The sequence below is a fragment of the Helianthus annuus genome, chromosome 17 (genome assembly GCF_002127325.2).
Source record: "Helianthus annuus cultivar XRQ/B chromosome 17, HanXRQr2.0-SUNRISE, whole genome shotgun sequence".
Taxonomy (NCBI): Eukaryota; Viridiplantae; Streptophyta; class Magnoliopsida; order Asterales; family Asteraceae; genus Helianthus; species Helianthus annuus.
Genome location: NC_035449.2, coordinates 166,867,895 through 166,891,253, shown reverse-complemented (window position 1 = coordinate 166,891,253; position 23,359 = coordinate 166,867,895).

The window sequence follows — 23,359 nt, the reverse complement described above, 5'->3', positions numbered from 1 at the left end:
CATCAGATGTTAGAATCACTTCCGAGGGGAAAGATCTGATGCAAACAACTGCTTATTGTGAATCCATTGATCTGATCCAGTTTTGGCTTTATCAACTGTTCCTTTATAGGGTTCAATCCCAACAGTAGAAATTGTAAGCTCACTATAGAAGATGAGGAATTTGATATCGATCACATACCAATGGTTTTGGGGGAATTTAAGGTGATAGTGGGTATGGATTGGATGGCCCGACACCATGCGGAGATTAATTGTGAAAGTAAGACTGTACTTGTCCAATCTCCAAATGGAAAGCAACTAAGAATTCAAGGGGAGAGAAATATAGAAGCAAAACTCTGTACTATTGTTCAAGCCGTTAAGTATGTACGTAATGGGAGTAGAGCATACTTAGCTTATGTAGTAGATGCTCAACAAAGTCTCTGAAGTTCAAATATGTCACGGTTGTGAACGAATTTCCGGAGGAATTACCGGGACTCCCTCCCGAACGTGAAATAGAGTTCCGTATCAAGCTGAATCCGCGTGCAAAACCGGTAGCTAAAGCTCCGTATAGGCTGGCCCCCATTGAGATGAGGGAGTTAATGACGCAGTTACAAGATCTACTTGACAAGGGCTTCATACGCCCGAGTGTGTCACCTTGGGGAGCACCCGTCCTATTTGTAAAGAAGAAAGATGGGTCGATGCGCATGTACATCGATTACAGAGAAGTGAATAAACTAACAGTAAAGAACCACTACCCTTTACCCAGAATTGATGATCTTTTTGATCAGTTACAAGGGGCGAGTTGTTTCTCTAAGATAGACTTACGTTTGGGTTATCATCAAGTCAGGGTGCGAGAAGAAGACATTACAAAGACAGTATTTAGAACCTGATATGGACATTACGAATTTCTAGTTATGTCCTTTGGGTTAACGAACTCGCCAGCCGCGTTTATGGATCTTATGAATCGAGTTTGCCGACCCATGTTGGACAAATCTGTGATCGTGTTCATGGATGACATCTTGGTCTATTCGCGAAGTGAGGCCGAACATGCGAGACACCTACGGGAAGTACTTGAAACACTCCGTAAGGAGAAACTCAATGCAAAATTCTCAAAGTGTGCCTTTTGGCTCAGAGAGGTACAGTTCCTCGGCCACGTAATAAACTCGGAAGGTGTCTTGGTAGATCCATCAAAAATTGAGGCTGTAATGAAGTGGGTTTACCCGAAAAATCCAACTAAAGTAAGGGGCTTTCTAGGCCTTACTGGCTATTATAGATGGCTTATACAAGATTTTTCAAAAATAGCGTTACCTTTAACGAAATTGACGAGAAAGAAAGAAACGTTTGTGTGGGGTAAAGAACAAGAATAAGCCTTTCAAGTGTTAAAAGAAAAATTGTCTAGTTCTCCGGTGTTGAGACTGCCAGATGGAACAGAAGATTTGGTTATCTATTCAGATGCCTCACATCAAAGTTTAGGGTGTGTTTTAATGGAAAGAGGAAAAGTTATCACGTATGCTTCAAGACAACTTAAACCACATGAAGGAAACTACCCAACCCACGATTTAGAATTGCCAGCGGTAGTATTTGCCTTAAAAATCTGGAGGCATTATCTATACGGGTTGAAATGTATGATTTACTAGGATCATAAAAGCGTCAAATATTTCTTCGAATAGAAAGATTTGAATATGAGGCGGCGGAGATGGCTGGAACTTATTAAAGACTACGACTGTGATATCCTCTTTCAACCGGGGAAGCAAATGTCGTAGCGGATGCGTTAAGCCGAAAGGAGTATCCACCTCCGATTCAAGTAAAATCTATGAAGATGATAGTTACACCTTGCCTCTTTGAAATGCTACGAGATGCTCAAACAAAGTCATTAGGGGCAGGGGATCCAAAGGAAGAAAGAACAAAGGGAGTAGCTGAAAAATTGGAAGAAAACTCGATCGGGCTCAAAACCAGATTCGGCTAAATCTGGATACCACGGTTTTGTGAAGTCAAAACCGCATTACTCGAAGAAGCTCATAAATCACGGTATTCAATTCATCCCAGAGCAACAAAAATGTACCAGGACTTGAAGGCAAATTACTGGTGGCCAGGTATGAAACGCGATATTGTTAAGTATGTTGCGAAGTGTTTGACATGCTCCCAAGTGAAGACAGAACATCAAAAACCATACGGAGAATTACAACCTCCGTAGAACGGGAGGAGATAACAATGGATCTGGTGACCAAGCTCCGTAGAATGAAAAAGGAGCACGATACAATATGGGTAATCGTAGACCGACTCACAAAAAGTGCCCACTTTTTACCTATTCGAGAGGCTTACTCTTCAGAAAGAATGGCGGAAGTTTATATGAACGAAATAATATCTCGACAAGGGGTGCCCATGTCAGTCATCTCAAATAGGGATACGAGATTCACCTCTCATTATTGGCAGAAGTTTCATGAAAATAAGGGCACAAAGTTACATATAAGCACTGCCTATCACCCTCAGACTGACGGTCAATTAGAAATGACCATCCAAACACTTGTTGATATGTTGAGAGCATGTGCCTTAGACTTTGGGGGAAATTGGGATGACCATTTACCACTAGTGGAATTTTCTTATAATAGTTACCATAGTGGTATCCAAATGGCTCCCTATGAATTACTATACGGGAGGAAATGTAGGACTCCTGTATGTTGGGGCGAAGTAGGGCAAAGGGAGCTTGCGCCTAATGATTTGATAGCAATGACAAACGAAAAGATCAATTTAATTAGAGCTCAATTGAAAGCAGCTCAAGATCGGAAAACGGCCTATACGGATAAAAGAAGACATCCTATTGAGTTTCAAGTCGAAGATCACGTTTTACTGAAGGTATCCCCATGGAAGGGCATAATCCGTTTTTGTAAACGGGGTAAATTGGGTCCTCAATATATCAGACCATTTAAGAGTGTAGCTCGAGTCGGTAAGGTTGCATATCATTTAGAATTGTCGTCTACACTAGACGGGATTCACAATACTTTCCATTTATCGCAATTGAGAAAGTGCCTTGCAGATGAAACAATGTTCGTGCCTTTTGACGACATTGAATTGGATGAGGGGTTAAATTATGTCGAAAGACCGATAGCCATTAAAGACGTTAAAGTAAAGAACCTTTGCAATAAATCTGTTAGACAAGTCTTAGTGCAATGGCAACATCGAAAGGATCGGAACTTACATGGGAAGCGGAAGATGAAATGTGGACTTGTAACACCCCTTTTAATTTGTTATGTGTCCAGGTTTCGGGGACGAAGCCTCTTTTAAGGGGGGGTAGACTTGTAACACCCCAAAAAGATTTATTAGACATATAAGTTAAATTAATTGAAAATTTAGCTTAGTTAATGGGAAATGTTACAACTACTAGTAATAAAATGAGAAGTGTTTAAATTAAGTAAGTGAACAAACTACAAGGGCCAAAGGTATAAAATGTTAAAACTCAAAATAATAAAAGAAGGAAAAATTAAAAACACACACTGTGTGAGTGTCTGGGGATCGATCAAGGCAGGGGAGAAAAAGGGTTCAACCCTAGTTACTAATTCAGCCAAATTAAAGGAAAATTTCAAAGATTTTTGATTGCATGAACTCAAGTTTTGATCATCTAAGCTCATATAGTGAAGTGGTAAGACGAATTTCTTGTTTTGGAGAATTGTAGGAAATGGGTTTTAACTCAATTATGAAATTTATGTTATGATATGTGTAATTAGAATGTAGGATTTGCACTATAGAACAAGGTTTATGATTGATTTTGATCAATTAAAAGACTTGATGTATTAACCCATTTTGTATGAATCTTCATGAATGTAGGATGATCAAAATCATAGAAATAATCATGTATAACCTTGAAATCTGGATGTTTGATCTCGTTTGTGATACTTGGACACTAGATGAATTGATGTAGAATAAAAAGGGTCATATGAACTTGTTTGAATTATTGATGAATTACTAGATGAACATAATCATGTGTTAAAATACTTGTATTAAGTGTCCTATTAATGCGAAACCCGCCAAGTGTTCGATGAAATGCCTAAAAGAACAAATATGTGAAATTTCGAAAATTATGATGATGTTGTCACATGATAAACTATGTAAATGATGGAATGATACTTGGTTGGGCTAAATAAACGAATGTGTTGATGTAGGCGTAAAAGAATAAAGCGCAAACGCTAGGAAATCGGAAAGCTCACAAGATCGAGGTATGTTGTCTTTTGTCTTTTGCATACAAGCTTTATTTTGTAATTTGTCATTCTTGTACTAAAATCATAGTTATGGTAATTCGTAGTAGTTATGTAGTAGATGGTATAACCTGTCACAAACGGGTCATATGAAATGAAAGTTTATGAAGGAAATTGTATTATGATCGGTTTGCCTCGAATGAACCGTATATTGGAAAGTTATGTAAGAAAGGAATGAGATCACTCGATCCATTATAAACGGGTTGAAGTTGATGCAAGTGCAAAATATGAAAGGAATGTATTCGTTCGTTGTAAACGAACCGAATGGAAGTTTATGTTACGAATGTAATTACCCATTTTTAACGGGTTAATAAATGGTAGGTTTTATCTCAAAAATGAGATAGTATGTTTTGACCCGTTCAACGGGTAAGTAAATAATGAATGGTATGTTTTATCTCAATTTTGAGATAAGTATGTTTTGACCCGTTTCGAAGGGTAGTAAATGCAAGAATGATATGAAGTTGTGGAATGCATGAGATTGCTTTATTAGATTAAAAGTAACATAGTTGACGGAATTAATTCTTAAAGCTTGTTGTTTGATGTAGGTAAATCCTCAACATAATGGCTTGGCGACTTGGAAGGAACACACATGAACCACGCCCACTTTGTGCTTCCGAAGATGTCTATTTTGTATGGTCCTAGTTTTAGGTCGTATGTATTCCCAACATGTGTAAACTTTTGGTCGTCATTGTGTTTTGGCAAAAACTTAGTTTGTTAGTAGACTTTGTATCTGAACATGAACAACTGAAACTTGTCCACTCTTTGGTTTTAAAAGGGTTGTGTATGAAAAAGTTGGAATGTTTATAAAATTTCATGTTTATTAAGTTTTTGTTACTTAACATGTATGGTCGAATGTATTTTTAGTTAGGGCGTTTAAAATACAAATTATAAATATATGAAAACCTTGTTTATAAGCGCGTTGAAGATAGTGACCAATTGAGATGCATATTAGATGGTTGACAACGCGTTAGTTGAGTTGAGTGGGGTGTACCCGAGTTCGAGTCCCACCTTTCCTTTTTTTTTCTTATTTTGCCTTTATAATTACATTACAAGGCTTTCCGGTTAGTATATATATAAAAGATAGTTCGTTATTCTTCCACAACAAGCTGTGTAGCCGCGGGTTAGGGTGTGTTTGTTAAACACTAGTCTTAGGTTCGAGTCTTGGGTGTGGCGTTTTTCTCCTATTTATTTCTTTTCATTAAACACTTAAAAATAAATGACAGTTCAGTCCCTCCCTGTGCCTTTTATATTTATTTCTTTTCAATTAAAACATTTCCAGTAAATGACTGTCTAGTCCCCTTATTTCACAAAACATCATTAACTTGGTTTAACTTATAGCTAACCTAGTTAAAGCCTTATTTACATTAAAGTTTCAGCAATTGACACTAAGGCCCCTTGTAGTTAACAGCTAACAAGGTTAACTTTGTTAAAAGGTTCCTTATTTAATTATTTAACTTGATTAACTTACAACACTAACGTAGTTAGGGTATTTCCGTTATAAATTTAACTAGCTAACTTACCTAGTTCATTGAGTTGCTTCGATTTATAGTTCCCATTAATTACAATACAACCCCAACACTTATAACCTTTATTAACTAACTTAGTTAACCCCGTTAATGCTTCCTTATTATACAACTAACTGAGCTAACTGAAATGGCTTATATAATTAAGGTTTTTATTCCGGTTTTTAGTCGACTGCGTTACTTGACGAAAGTTAAATTAAAAGATTATTAAAATTTTAGTTTTATATAGTTCAAAGAGGATTCGGTTTTACAATCTGGGTCGGATTTCGGAAACTCGATTTCGACGGATGTTACAAATCTAAACCTATCCAACATAGGGATTTAATGGCGACTTGAAGATGTTCGAAAGATAAAACAAGATAAACATGTTTGAAATTTAAAAAACAAAAAAAACTCAAGAAAAATTCTAACTTTAGACCTCAAAATGGTAAGTTTTAATTATAAAATAAGTTATTTAGAAATGCACTATTAATTTAATATTAAATTCCCTTGTTTTCTTCTATTATAGAGTATAAATAAGTTGAAAACACACTTGAGCTGAATAAACCTGTAAAAACCTATAAAATAATGAAATCTTTATATTTATGTAGTATATGTTATTATAGATATTACCAAACAAATGAAAGAAAAAACTTTAGCCACATAACTATCACCGTTGTTGTAAAGATATGTTCGTGTAAAGTTTTACACATGATTTTACATATGTTGGTGCAAGTCTGTAACTGTGATTATGCAAATTTGTAACATGTATCACATGGGTTTTTTGTTTCGTTTTTATGAAATAATTGTTAAATAAATAAATAATTCTAATTTCATATTTATTTATCTAAAAATTAGATAAATAAATAAATTAACTCTTTAATTAATAACCAAATAAATAGTTTTATATCTTAATATATAATCCATTTACTATTTATTCATTTTAATTTATTTGCTAAATATGAAACCCGTTTATTCAAAATCAATTAAATAACGATTTATTAATTATCAACTCTTTGAACATTAATCATTCTTTCATTTTTTTAATAACTATAATTATTACATATACATGTTAGGGGTGCAAATGAGCCGAGCCGGGCCCGAGCTATACCAAGCTTGAGCTCGAGCTCGATTAACTTATGAGAGCTCGGGCTCGAGCTCGGCTCGATTCGAGCTTTATTTTCAAAGCTCGAGTTCGGCTGGTTGGTATTTTCCCAAGCTCGAGCTCGGCTCGGGCTAAGCTCGTTTATTATCTATTAATTAATATATTAAATAAAAAATATAAATAATAGACTTTTTAGGCTCGCGAGCTCGATAAGTGAAGTTCAGGCTCGGGCTAGTTTCCTAAATAAGCTTATTTTTAGGTTCGAGGTCGGCTTGTAAACAAATTTAAATAAGCTCGGCTCGACCCGACTCATTTACATTAAGGCTCGACGAGCCTAACGAGCTTCACATGCGAGGCTCGAGGCTCGATAAACAAACGAATTTTATTTTAGGCTCAAGCTCGGCTTAGGCTCGATAAGGCTCAGCTCATTTCGAGCTTTTTCTCGAGCCGCTCTCGAGTAGCTCGCGAGCCGCTCGGCTTGTTTGCACCCCTATACATGTATATAAACTATTTCGTTGTTTGATAGCGTTTTCAAGGGTTTCTTACACTTGAGTGGGTTTTTGATATATTATTTCTCTATAAAAGTAACTATCTCTCACACACATGTATATAGGGAATCATGAGAAAACTCTATTGAATCATTACTAAGAGCATTCGCATTCGTTCCATAATTTTTATGTCACAACCCGACCCTACCCATGGCGGGAGCCGTGAGCGGATACAACAGTGGTACCTGTGTTTATTAAATTCACAGTGAAAAATTTCATCAGGACCGTAGTTAGGAAAATTTTAGAGTTGTAAAGTTTTTTATATTAAACAAGTGGGATAATCCCCATATTACACAAAAGGTTTTTAAAGGGATGAACCCTATTTTGGCAAAACGCATTTTCTTTTCTTTATTCTGATAACATAGCCACTTCATTTAAGCCTTCAGTGCTTCATAGCATGTTCCTTTACTTTCATAGTAAGTCACCTGAAACGCATTTAAAAACATTTTATCAACGAAAAATACTAGTGAGTTCATTCATTTGTATAAAAAGATACATTGCTATAATTATAGCATTAAGGGTTTTTACATTTGTTTATATCTTTCAATTACTCAAATCAGTATTTGTCACGGTGGCAGTTCCTGTGACTGTGGTCATATTACTATTGGCTAACTCTTTGTCCAAACAGTAACGCTGGACTAGTAGTGTATACAAAACCCCACATACTGGCAGTAATTTCAGAATACAAAAACTTAATCACTGTAAATACAACTTGGAAAACAATTAGGGTTTTGCAAAATCATTTGAGAAAAAGAGAATGACTCACTTTGTAGATTTAGGGTTTTGATTATTACAGCCTCTTGGTATTAAGCTTGGGTTCATAATAATCATACAATGCAACATGTATTAGTGTATTAACCCAATTCAAACTTTAACGATAATCACAAGATCAAAACCCCAACGTAGTTAAAAAAAGTATAGCCTTATCCAGGCAGCACTTTGACATCCGTTGATGGGTTTCAGATCAATCGGACAGGGTATCGTACCAGTGATCTAGGTTAACACGCTGATTACAGAGCAGAGTTTTAGGTCTTCGGGTATTATAGTAGTGTTACTAGAGGAAAAGAAAAGAGATTGAGCGAGTGTGAATGCGGCAATACTCGTCCCTTTAATAGCTGAAACTCAGCCCCGTCGCGTCGCGCAACCGGTTTCTAGTTTCACCTTCGCGTAACGCGAAGGGGGTAGCTAGGGCTTAGGTGACAAGAGTCACCATGTAGGCATGTCATGTGGCTGCCACGTGTCTCCTGTCGATCAAAGAGGTGTCGCGTCACGCGACAATATTCCAATATCACCGTCACGTAGAGCGACGTGACCCAACTGGGTTTTCTTCGTTTATCGTGCTTGTTCCCGTTGTACGCGTTTGGAGTTTCGGTTATGATTCGTTATGGCCTTTTCAAGGGTTGTTACATTTTACCCTATATTACACTAAAGAACACTATATTTTCTCTCTCTTTTTTAATTAATAATATTTTTTATAGTTTTCTCGTTACTTTTTCTCTCTCCTGCACTTACAACCATTTTCAAAATATATTAAAATATTATTGAGGGTGAAAAGTGTCCCGTCAAATATACAGATAGACAATAATATTTTTTTTCTCTTCCACTCACATAAACCCTAAAAACTAAATCCTCAAAAAAATTCAACGCACATCTCGATGATTTGATAAAGTTTCATGATCCTCTCCCTATAGATACATACATATATACGTACTTACGTACATATATACATCGTACGTACGTACGTACATACATATATAATCATATCATATATCTCTAAGAGTTTACATTATATATATTTGTTTTATGAATTATCCCATCCCACTTCCCACTACCTAATAAATCGAAATAATTTTTTTACCACTTGTCAAGTTCCTATGCCACTCTGCCATGTATTATAATGTTATGATCTCACCCAATTAAATATCTCTCTCATATTAAATGTTATTAATATTGATAATAACTTTTAAAAATTAAATTTAACAATTAAATATTTTATTTTAATAATTTACTTGCAGTAAAACCTGTGTGTAAACACCAGTGGTTTTTAGAAAACCATGCATAACACATTTTAATAGAAAGTAAAAAAATAATTAGTGCAAAGTTACAAAATTGATATAAATTAATGGTCAACAGGCTTAGTCAACAGGAGTTCTATGTTGACAAACTAACCACAGTTGTCTTTCGACTGTTAAAAACCTCTGTTGCTTTTAAACAGAGGTTTCCTATATTACACTAAAGAACACTATATTTTTTTTCTCTCTTTTTAATTAATATATTTTTTATGGTTTTATTGTTACTTTTTCTCTCTCCTGCACTTATAATCATTTTCAAAATATATTAAAATATTATTGAGGGTGAAAAGTTTCCCGTCAAATATACAGATAGACAATAATATTTTTTTTCTCTTCCACTCACATAAACCCTAAAAACTAAATCCTCAAAAAAATTCAACGCACATCTTGATCATTTGATAAAGTTTTCTCACGATCCTCTCCCTATAGATACATACATATATAATCATATCATATATCTCTAAGAGTTTACATTATATATATTTGTTTTATGAATTATCCCATCCCACTTCCCACTACCTAATAAATCAAAATAATCTTTACCACTTGTCAAGTTCCTATGCCACTCTGCCATGTATTATATTGTTATGATCTCACCCAATTAAATATCTCTCTCATATTAAATGTTTCTCTCTCATATTATATGTTATTAGTATTGATAATAACTTTTAAAAATTAAATTTAACAATTAAATGTTTTATTTTAATAATTTACTAGTAGTAACACCTGTGTGTAAACACCAGTGGTTTTTAGAAAACCATGCATAACGCATTTTAATAGAAAGTAAAAAAATAATTAGTGCAAACTTACAAAATTGATATAAATTAATGGTCAACTGGCTTAGTCAACAGGAGTTCCATTATGTTGACAACCTAACCACTGTTGTCTATCGACTGTTAAAAACCTCTGTTGCTTTTCAACAGAGGTTTCTTAACAATTGTCATCCATTATCCCCAACAGAGGTTTCCACGTTGATAGATATTAAGTATCAGATGTTAGTCAACCCATGTTAAAAGGGTTAGTCAACAGACGTTAAGAGGATAAGGAAACAGACGTTAAAAGGGCAAACAAACGTTGTAGCAGTATTCGTAAATTTATAAATACTATTTTACAACAATACACATGATACACTAATATAACATTTAATAAAAACATCACACCTAATAAATTTATAAAGCATTATAATACATCTTACATGTTTTTCGATCTAAAAAACATCATCCAAAATTTATAATAAATATTAGTAAGTAGAAGATACACAATTAAATGTTAAAGTTTTCTCATATTAAATGTTTCTCTCATATTAAATGTTATTAATAATTATTAAATGTTATTAATAATGATAATATCTCATAATAAATGTTTCTCTCTCATATTAAGTGTTATTAGTAATGATAATAACTTTTAAAAATTAAATTTAACAATTAAATGTTTTATTTTAATAATTTATTAAAACTCACTATATATATATACATATATATATATATAGGGAGAGGATCATGAGAAAACTACATCTAAATGAGAAAACTAGAAAACTAACTAAAAAAGCCTAAAAAAACATACCAAATTAATTTTTTTCAATTTTTATAAAAAAATCGCTATTTTTTAAATATAAAAAAATTTCAAAAAAAAAATTTGTTGTACTGCATATGTGCATTATATGTGTACTACACATGTGCATTATATCCGTAATAGTGCACATGTGCAATACAACAATTTGTTTTTATTTTTTTTTGTTGAAATTTTTTTTCCATGCATAAAATATAGCGATTTTTTATAAAAAAATGTAAAAAAAAAAATTCGTATGTTTTTTAGGCTTTTTTAGTTAGTTTTTTGGTTTTCTCATTTAAACTAATTTTCTAATGATCCATCCTATATATATAGGGGAAGGTTCAAATGAAAACCACTTTTATTGTGAAAACTCAAAAACTAACTAAAAAAAGCCTAAAAACACACCAATTTTTTTTTTTCAGTTTTTAATAAAAGTCTTAGGTTTTTTTATATAAAAAAAAATTTTAAATTTTTTTTTTGTAGTACACATGTGTAGTATTACACATGTGCACTACAAACAATTTTTTATATATATAGAAAATGGCGAAAATTGGTATGTTTTTTTGGCTTTTTTAATTAGTTTTTGAGTTTTCACAATAAGTTGTGGTTTTCATTTGAACCTTCCCCTGTATATATATATAAGATTCCAATCATATTTGATTTTAAGATTCTCAAATTTTCTTTTTATATATTATTGATAATTCTTAAATCTTTATTATTTTTTATTTATAAATGTCTGATAACACTAAAATACTGATTTTTCATTAGAAAACAATAATTTTAATATGTTGTATTTATTCAACCCATGTATTACATGGGTTTTAAACCTAGTTACATAGATACAATTTTCTTAATATTAAATGAATGAGTGGTTTTTATTTTTCATCCACATGTATGTAGTCTCGAGTAAACTTTCTAGTCTCGAGTAAACCTTCTATATATATACACACACATCCTCTATCTCTATCTCTCTTTAGTTAACATTATGTTTGAAAATAACAAATTAAAAATCCACCTGAGTTGAGTAAACCCGTGAAAACCTATCAAACAATCATATCTATACATTTATGTAATATATATTATTATAGGTATTAAAAAATATGAAAGTAAAAACTTTTTCCACGTAACTGTTACCCGTGGTGTAAAGAAGTGGTTGTGTAATGTTTTATACACGGTTTTACCCACGTTGGTGCAAGCTTGTGATTGTGGTTATGCAATCTATAACATATTTATCTCAAGAGCTTTTTTTTTGTTTTTTGTTTTTGGTTTTTCGTGTAACAATTATTAAATAATAAACAATTCCAATTTCAATTTTAATTATGTAACAATCAGACAAATAAATAAATTAACTTTTCAATTAATAACCAATAAGTGGTTATATATCCGATACGTAATCCATTATTTCATATATAAATTAGCAAGTTTTTTGTGCATTAGGAGTTGTACCCTAAGTTTGGGGAGTTTTTCAAAAAAAAAAAAAAAAAACTTTGATATTTCACTTTCAACCTAGAAGTTTTATCTTTTACATTTTAACCCATTTGAAATTTTTACTTTTAACTCAAAGTTTTTCATCTCTTGTAATTTAACACAACACTTTATTATTTACAACTTTGGTCCCCATTAATTTAGCAAGTTTTTTGTGCATTAGGAGTTGTACACCAAGCTTGGGGAGTTTTTCGAAAAAAAAAACTTTAATATTTCACTTTCAACCTAGAAGTTTTATCTTTTACATTTTAACCCATTTGAAATTTTTACTTTTAACTCAAAGTTTTTCATCTTTTATAACGTGACACCTGTGCCTCTTCGGCCAACAAACAAATGCCTAACCAATGAAATATTGTGTTTCATACTTGGGATTTGTTTAAATATGTGTATCATTTGCACATATCAATTCTTGTTCGATTTCGAGCTCTAAATCGCTTTCTGGAAAGTTATACGCAAACTGATGCGTAAACGTAATCAGTTTAACGCGACAAACACTCTGGGATAGTGACATAGGCTTAACATACCTTAAAGAACTTTAACATAACTTAGAAATAAGTTTTGGATGGTTTAGTGTGTCGAAATCAAGTTTGTTCGATCGCAGGGACTATTTGCGTCAAACTGCGAAACTATACCGATTTGTATAGTAATGAACATTCCGGAACTTGATCATAAGTTAAACATGCCCTAAATATACTTTACATAGCTTAGAAATAGGCTTTGAGGTGTTTTGGTGCGCCAAAATAAACTTATTGATCAACAGGGACTAGTAGCGTCAAAAAGTGCCCAAATGACGAGATTCATTGTATCTAGTCCAATTTTGATGTTTTGATGGTTTTTAACCCCAAGTTTTGCAATATATGGGATAAAATTTGATGGTATTTCATGTCCCCTTGTATTGCAATACTATGTGCCTACATGGAGGGTCAAGATCAAGGCACGAAATGCGAGAAACGATCCTAACGGTTCTCCGAAATCTATAAATACCCAAGCTCTCATTCCATTTTCCTCACACCATGATCTAATTTTATGCTCTAAGTTGAAGCTTTATGCTTCATACCTGAGTATTTAGATCAAGTTCTTCCTAGCTTGGAACCTTTGTAAGTTTCTTTCATGCTTTTATGCGTTTTTAAGCATGAAAGTCAAACTGTGTTTGACTTTCTGCTTTGACCAGGTTATGGTCAACACAAAGTTCGTTTGAAATTTGCAACGTGATCATAATCACGATGGTTATAGTCCCTTGTGACTATACCTACTGATTACCACGTTGATTAGGTGTAGTGACGAGTCATAGTTTCGGTCAAAATGCGTATTCATGCGTATTTTGCAACCAAACTATTCTTAGGTATCAAAACCTTTTGTTTTGATATCAAACTTGTTTTCTAACTTCATTAAACATGTTTTAACATGTATAACTCGTCAATTCTAGTTTAGTGCTTATATAGGGACGTAAGATAAGCGGTCTAAACAACCGCTTAGACTTTCGAATCCGACCCGTTTGGTCGATCTTTAGGATCTGGCCAAGCATGTTTAGTGACCATAGTTGTATAGGGAATAACCTTCTGAGGTTATACCTTATGGTCACTTCATTTAAGTAGTTGTATGATAGGTAGTTTATATGCCATAGGTAAATGACCAAAATGCCCTTTTTACGCATAAATTCATTTTAAGCATATGTAACATAAATTTTGGCATCTAAACTGATTAGGCAACATTATTAGACATGTTAAGGCATATAATACTTGTCATAGGACTAGTTAGGCGGTCCGAGCGCGTTTTACGCGAACGACCCGTTAAAGTGGCGTAAGCTACCTTAACGAGTCGTAATGGGTCGTAAGCACATAGGTTAGGTTTCATATTAGAATGTAGGCTTTGTTAATCCATATTACATGAGTTCCTACACTCATTTGGTTTATAAAACCTCATTTTATCTGATCTTCCGATTTAGGTCCGGTTTATTAACGTAGTTACCTATATTAGGTGCCGTTTGATTTCCGTGATCCCTCTAGCTTTGCTTGGTTGTTAGTCAATACTTCTAAGCATCCTCAAGTGAGTACATAGTCCCCTCTTTTACCGTTTTAAACGGTTTTGGGGTGATTCACATGTACCTACTTGTTACTTTCGTGCTTTTCATGTTTTTATATCATATGCTTGTTATGTTCAATAGTACACCTATAGTACATGATTTCATTATGTTTTGCTATGTATGTTCACTTAGCATGCTAGCGCATTGATTTTATATATTACATTTTGTTGCATATGTTTATCCAGCATATGGATACATTGTTTTACATTTGAAACCGTTTGTAATCGTTTGATTTGTGTGGACCGTTTGTAACCGTTTGATTTGTGTGGACCGTTTGTAACCGTTTGACTTGTGTGAACCGTTTGTAACCGTTTGATTTGTGTGAACCGTTTGTAACTGTTTGATTTATGTGAACCGTTTGAAACTGTTTGAACCGTTGGGTTAGGGAAGTGATTAGGTAACAGGGCAGGTGTAATGTGTTAAAAGCATGGAGGATACGCAGCTGGTACATCCTATATATAAGTGCTTTTAACACATTATATATCGTTGCGTTATCTAAATCACTTGGGCAAGGTTATCAAAACAAAGTTATATTACAAGGTTTTTTCTAATAATATAAACCATACGAGTTTTATTAACGAGTTTTTACGAGATGTTTTACGATTTGATTTAATAAAATAAATGTTTTGGGTAAGAATCATGGCTATGAGATTTCATAAAATATAAGCAACTTGATTTGAGTTGGTTAATTATGTCGCAATACTATACTTTTCAAAACAACGTTTTAATTAGGTATTGCAACATGTAAACTAGCCATGGACCAGACACTCACATAAAACCTATGTACTCGCCGGCATTTTTATGCTGATGTATTTTCACATGTGTTTCAGGTACCATAGTTGATGATGTTTGATGATGATATTGGTGTATGCTCACATAGGAATGGACGAGGCCTTAGTGACTTAATAACAATGAAAGTCTATTTGTTCATGTTTTGTTTCGAATTTCAATGTAATGTAATACACTTAATTCAATAAAACGAAATTATTTAAATCCATGGTTTTGAAACAATGATTCTGTTACAACACTCCCCGACGTTTCCGCAACGATTTGTTGTTTTACGTGGTCGGGGTGTGACAGAAAAGTTGGTATCAGAGCTCATGGTTATAGGGAATTAGGTTATTAGTAATGCTTTAACATAGACTCTAACCTTCCTAGGACCCCAACGCGAGTTTACTTGTGTTTAGTCATAAAACAATACCGTCGCCTATCTTTAGGTGACAACCACAATGAGAACATAAATTTCGAATCCGCTTTGAAAACTAATCATCTGTTCTTGGATGATTTATTATAAGGTTTTGAACCTTCAAAGTTTTCAAAATCTTGTCAAAGTTTGGGTCTAAATAATGTGAACATGTGCAAACTGGAAGGGTGGGTGCCTGTACCCTGAGGCTTCTGTCTAACGCTAGAGTGTTCGTACAAATCCGCAGTATCAGACCAGTCACTCTTACCTGGGAACTCTTGGGATGAGTGTCCGCTTATAGGAGAGCATGTCTTCAAACATTATGAGGACCTATTTACTTTGATTCAGCTTTTGTGTGTCATTTGTTTGCTTCGTGGTTCGAACAAATGACCATCACCCATGCCTTTTGGTCGGAAATTGTAACATCCTTACCCAATGCCATTTCATTTGTTTTCTCTCTTGTTTCCCCTTTTAGAATGCCTCCACGACGCGACAATCAGGTACCAATGAAGAACTGGCAGCTATTATTACGCAGCAGATGGCTGCTGCAATCCCAAACGTCATTGCTCAATGTAACCTAGCCCTCAACAACAATAATGCCCTATGCAACTTCAAGACATTCAACTCTGCCAAGCCATCAAAGTTTTCTGGGTCTCAAGGAGCGACTGCACTTCTGCAATGGTTCGAGAGTCTAGAGAGCACCTTCAGACATGTTCAGTGTCCAAACGAGCGAAAGGTAGAGTTCGCATCTAGCGTCTTTGAGAAACGAGCTTTGACATGGTGGAATGGTATGATGAGGGATAGGGGTGCCGACGTAGCACTGGCTCAAACATGGGAAGAGCTTCGAGCTCTAATGATGAGGGAATTATGTCCTCGTCATGAGATTAGGGCATTGGAAAGGGAATTCGACGATCTTAAGCAAGATAGCGGTGAGCATCGAGCCTACACTGACCGTTATGAGGAGTTAAGTCTGTTATGCCCGAACATGGTTACGCCTTTGGATAAGGCAATCGAAAAGTACATTGATGGCCTCCCTGACTCAGTTCAAGATATTGTTACTGGTAGTAATCCCACTACAGTTAGACATGCCATTGAGCTATCTGCTACCTTAACTGAATCTCAGATCAGGAAAGGTAAACTTTTCTGAAAAGGCGACAAGAAACCGATCGAAGAATCAAAACCAAAGGATGAACAGACTGGATCCCCCAAGAAGTCAAAGAAGCAAAAGGCTTCTCAGAACTTCGTCGTGGTCGCTCACAATGATCAAACTGTACCCAACCAACCAGCTCAACCCCCTGCTAGGAAGCCATACAATGGAACTGCACCCTTGTGTAACCAATGTAGCCTTCATCATCATGCTAGTGTGAAGTGCCGCAAATGCCAAATTTGTGGACTTATTGATCATACAGCAAGAGTTTGCCCAACTGTAGCTACACCAAATCAAGCTGGCAACAATCCTGCTCAAGCTCGTTTTCTACCAGGATCTTGCTTCAACTGTGGCTAGATGGGCCATTTCCGAAGAAATTGCCCAAAGCTTGCTAATGCGAATCCAGCGTAGGGATGAGCATCTGACCGACTGAAAGACAACACTGTTTAGAAATAATTAAGCTTTATGTATTATTTTCTTTTGTTGTCAAGGTCTATGAAACAGTTGTTGTTGTTGTTGTTTATAAATAAATCTTTTATTTATATTGCAATGTATTTATGTGGTTGCATGTATAAACAACATATCCCCTACAATACCGACAATCAAGGAATCGTATTCCTTGAAGAACAGACTACGCCCAAAATTCTTCCATTTAATGATCTCTTGCGTTTTCCACGAAAATCTTAAGTACCCGTTTCCTCCAAGGAAACGAAGTACAAGACGCAAGTTACAACTCTGTGTTGGGATCGAACCCTACCAGAGGAACAGATAATGTAAAGCCAAAACCTGGTCACAACAGTGGATTCACAATAAGCATATGTTTACACTAAGCTCTCCCCTTGACAGTGGTTATCTATCTGCTGATACACTCTAAACACTGCTCAGAAGAACAACAGATGAACCAAACACTCTTGAAACATCTAAAGACTGCTAAAAGGCAAACGCTGAGCTATATCTACTGCTGTCTCTTAAGTACTGCTGAAGATTCAAGAACTGCTCATTCAAAGACTGATCACCTTTTGAAGAAAGCACTGATGTTCAAGTAATCAGTGCTTAGGCTACAACAGTGGAACGTGAACAGTGTTAGACTTGTTTTGTATTGTACTATCAATCAGTTGTTAGACATCAGTAGTTTTGTATAGATCAGTGTCTATAGGTTGTTAGGCTGTTAGAAGTCACTATCATGGTGACGTCAGTTGAAGTACATCAGTAGTTTGGTTTGCCTATAAGTATGATGTACTGTTATATTTGATTTGTTTTGAGTGAGTTCTTCTCCTCAATTCAATCCTTTCATCTTGTGCAACCAACTCTGAAGTATCAGGCTGAGGGGGAGTATAGTCTGTAAGCTTGCATTGTAATCTTTTGCTTTTAATGTAATCTTTCGACTTTATGAAAAAGCAATTGTTTATCAAACTATATTCTCCTTTGATTGTGTTTAACAAAGTTTGTATTCATCTCCGCTGCACTTTACATCATTTCATATACTCTGAATGTTCAATTCATACAAACAAGCACAATCATGAGAGCCTCGGATCCTAACACTCTGGAAGAATACCCAATCCTTAATAGGGTACCTAAGGGTATTTCCGTAAGTCCGTAATTGTTGTGTACCTTAATTCGAATGTTATGATTCCTTGTAATCAAAAATCGAATTTTTGGAAGATCATCCTATCTTCATAGATAGATTCTTGAAAATGATTAAAGTGTCAAATGAAATCCACATATTGGATTCCTGGTGTGCTTTAAATATCCGTGTCCAAAGATAACAAATTAAAGGTCAAGTTAAATAATTATGTGATTATGTGCTTATGTGTTCTCTTTTATGTTTTTGCGTGATCCGAATTTTTTTTCGTTATCCAAATCCTCGTAAGAATCTTCTATATCTTCGTATAAGGGATTCATATTAGGATATCCAAAGGTACTACCTCGAATCCTTAACGGGCTTCTACGTAATAGTTAGGACCCTTGGATTATAAGGTACTATTCCATAATTAGACCCCTTGAGTGGTCTAGTTAAACAGATTGATCCAAAAATCTAGTTAGGAATGTCATGTGATGATATAGCTGAAAAGACTCCTTGGTGGTCTATTTAAAGAGATCTTTGTCGATCTAATTAAAAGGACCCTATGGTAGTCTAGTCACACTCATCACAGGTTTGATTTTTCTTCCCCTACACATTATGAAATGCACTGTGCGGACTGTGCAAGAAATTACGTAATTATGGATGCATACATAATTATGGAATTTAGTGCACAAAAACCACAGCAAGTTTTGTCATGGGTCTAGAGTTAACTCTATTCGTTTCTAATTCTGAGGAAGCACCTGTTGAAAATGACTCCGTCCGTTCATTTTCGTTTCTGAAGAATGTCCGTTGAGGGAAATGAATATCCTTTTGAATTAATTCTATTCATTTCCGTTTCTGATGAAGCACCCGTTTAAAATGACTCCGTCCGTTCATTTTCGTTTCTGAAGAATCTCCGTTAAGGAAATGAATATCCTTTTGATTATTCCTTCATTTCCATTTCTGAGGAAGCACCCGTTTAAAATGACTCCATCCGTTCATTTTCGTTTCTGAAGAATGTCCGTTGAGGAAATGAATATCCTTTTGATTATTCCTTCATTTCCATTTATGAGGAAGCACTCGTTTAAAATGACTCCGTCCGTTCATTTTCGTTTCTGAAGAATGTCCGTTGAGGAAATGACAGGATTATGCCTTACATATTTTTTGGTACGAAATTTCCTAAAGTAGGGGAGACTGTGACACCTGTGCCTCTGCGGCCATCAAACAAATGCCTAACCAATGAAATATTGTGTTTCATACTTGGTATTTGTTTAAATATGTGTATCGTATGCACATATTAATTCTTGTTCGATTTCGAGCTCAAAATCTCTTTCTGGAAAGTTGTACGCAAACTGATGCGTAAACGTAATCAGTTTAACACGACAAACACTCCGGGATAGTGACATAGGCTCAACATACCTTAAATAACTTTTTTGTAACTTAGAAATAAGTTTTGGATGGTTTGGTGTGTCGAAATCAAGTTTGTTCGATCGCAGGGACTATTTGCGTCAAACTGCGAAACTATACCGATTTGTATAGTAACAAACGTTCTGGAACTTGATCATAAGTTAAACATGCCCTAAATATACTTTACATAGCTTAGAAATAGGCTTTGAGGTGTTTTGGTGCGCCAAAATAAACTTATTGATCAACAGGGACTAGTAGCGTCAAAAAGTGCCCAAATGACGAGATTCGTTGTATCTAGTCCAATTTTGATGTTTTGATGGTTTTTATCCCCAAGTTTTGCAATATATGGGATAAAATTTGATGGTATTTCATGTCCCCATGTATTGCAATACCATGTGCCTACATGGAGGGTCAAGATCAAGGCACGAAATGCGAGAAACGATCCTAACGGTTCTCCGAAATCTATAAATACCCAAGCTCTCATTCCATTTTCCTCACACCATGATCTAATTTTATGCTCTAAGTTGAAGCTTTATGCTTCATACCTGAGTATTTAGATCAAGTTCTTCCTAGCTTGGAACCTTTGTAAGTTTCTTTCATGCTTTTATGCGTTTTTAAGCATGAAAGTCAAACTGTGTTTGACTTTCTGCTTTGACCAGGTTATGGTCAACACAAAGTTCATTTGAAATTTGCAACGTGATCGTAATCACGATGGTTATAGTCCCTTGTGACTATACCTACTGATTACCACGTTGATTAGGTGTAGTGACGAGTCATAGTTTCGGTCAAAATGCGTATCCATGCGTATTTTGCAACCAAACTATTCTTAGGTATCAAAACCTTTTGTTTTGATATCAAACTTGTTTTCTAACTTCGTTAAACATGTTTTAACATGTTTAACTCATCACTTTTAGTTTAGTGCTTATATAGGGATGTAAGATAAGCGGTCTAAATAACCGCTTAGACTTTCGAACCCGACCCGTTTGGTCGATCTTTAGGATCCGACCAAGCATGTTTAGTGACCATAGTTGTATAGGGAATAACCTTCCAAGATTATACCTTATGGTCACTTCGTTTAAGTAGTTGTATGATAGGTAGTTTATATGCCTTAGGTAAATGACCAAAATGCCCTTTTACGCATAAATTCATTTTAAGCATATGTTACATAAATTTTGGCATCTAAACTGATTAGGAAACATTATTAGACATGTCAAGACATATAATACTTGTCATAGGACTAATTAGGCGGTCCGCACGCGTTTTACGCGAACGACGCGTTAAAGTAGCGTAAGCTACCTTAACGAGTCGTAGTGGGTCGTAAGCACTTAGGTTAGGTTTCGTTTTAGAATGTAGGCTTTGTTAAACCATATTACATGAGTTCCTACACTCATTTGGTTTACGAAACCTCATTTTATCCGATCTTCCGATTTTGGTCCGGTTTATTAACGTACCTATCTTAGGTGCCGTTTGATTTTCGTGATCCCTCTAGCTTTGCTTGGTTGTTAGTCAAGACTTCTAAGCATCCTCAAGTGAGTACATAGTCCCCTCTTTTACCGTTTTAAAATGTTTTGTGGTGATTCACATGTGCCTACTTGTTACTTTCGTGCTTTTCATGTTTTTATATCATATGCTTGTTATGTTCAGTAGTACACCTATTGTACATGATTTCATTATGTTTTGCTATGTATGTTCACTTAGTATGCTAGCACATTGATTTTATGTATTACATTTTGTTGCATATGTTTATCCAGCATATGGATACATTATTTTACATTTGAAACTGTTTGTAACCGTTTGATTTGTGTGGATCGTTTGTAACCGTTTGATTTGTGTGGACCGTTTGTAATCGTTTGATTTGTGTGAACCGTTTGTAGCATTTGATTTGTGTGAACCATTTGTAACTGTTTGGTTTATGTGAACCGTTTGAAACTGTTTGAACCGTTGGGTTAGGGAAGTGATTAGGTAACAGGGCAGGTGTAATGTGTTATAAGCATGGTGGATACGCCGCTGGTACTTCCTATATATAAGTGGTTTTAACACATTATATATCGTTGCGTTATCTAGATCATTTGGGCAAGGTTATCAAAACAAAGTTATATTACAAGTTTTTTTCTAATAATATAACACTACGTCAAAAATGGGATATGGCCACACTTTTGTCAAAACCACCTTGCCACACATTTGAAAAAATGTGTGACTAAAGGTCATTCATAACATTTTAAACCACGTGTAGCCACACATTTTATAATTAATGTGACCATTGTATATAAGTTTAGAACCTTTTGCCACACTTATAGAAAATAATGTGGCATTTATTAGCTACAATTGGAAATGCGTGGCCAAATATGATTTATGGCCACATATTTTTATTTCATGTGACCAAAAACAGATGTATGTGACACCTTTAGCCACACTTAAAAAAATTTGTGACATATATTAGCCAAACTAGGAAAGTGTGGCCAAATGTTATCTACGGTCACAATATCTGTTTTCATGTGACTAATAACATATGTATTCAAAACCTTTAGCCACACTTTAGGAAAAAAATTGTGATATTTATTAGCCACACTAGAAAGGTGTGGCCAAATGTAATCTACAACCACAATATTTGTTTCATGTGACTAAAACAGATATATTCGAAACCTTTAGCCATAAGTTAAGAAAAAAAACCACACTAGAAAAGTGTGGCCAAATGTGATCTACGACCTCATTATATGTTTAATAATATGGCTAAAATCTAATAATATGACCACATATATTTTTTGTGTGACCAAAGATTATACAATAGTCACACTTAAAATTGCAAAATATTATGTGGCTTTACATAAACATTTGTCACACTATCGTCACTTTGATATTTTGTGTGACGAAATGGTATCAAATCATAGAAAAAATGTGTAACCAAATGTTAAACTTACTATATCTTTAGAAATTCCCCCCAAAAATATTTCATAGTAAAACTTAAATCTCCCTCTAAAATATTACATGCTAAAATTTAAACTTCCCTCTAGATATTTCATCCAAAAATTTCCTCCAAAATATTTTATCTTAAACCTTAAAATTTCCCCCCAAAAAATTCATTCAAAACTTCCCTCTCAAATAATATTCTCATTTAAATTACATTATTCAATATTTAAAAACAAAATAATCTAACTACATATTTAAATATTCAAAATATTATTAAATATTATATATTCTAAACCATATTTGTTTTCTTCTAAATCATATATTAATATATTATTTTTTTCTTCAAAATAAACAGAGCCGTTTTTTCTGTACTCAGGTATTTTATACCCGTCAATAAACCCGACCATACCCATAGGATATGAATAGGGTGTACATTTTGAGCTCAATACCCATACCCGAAATAGCCAGAACTATTATATCCTATACCCGAACCCGGTTATACCTTATACTCCATACCGGTTTTTTTAATACCTGAACTTTGAAAGTTTATTTGTACGTTTACTTTATAACTTTTATATTTAT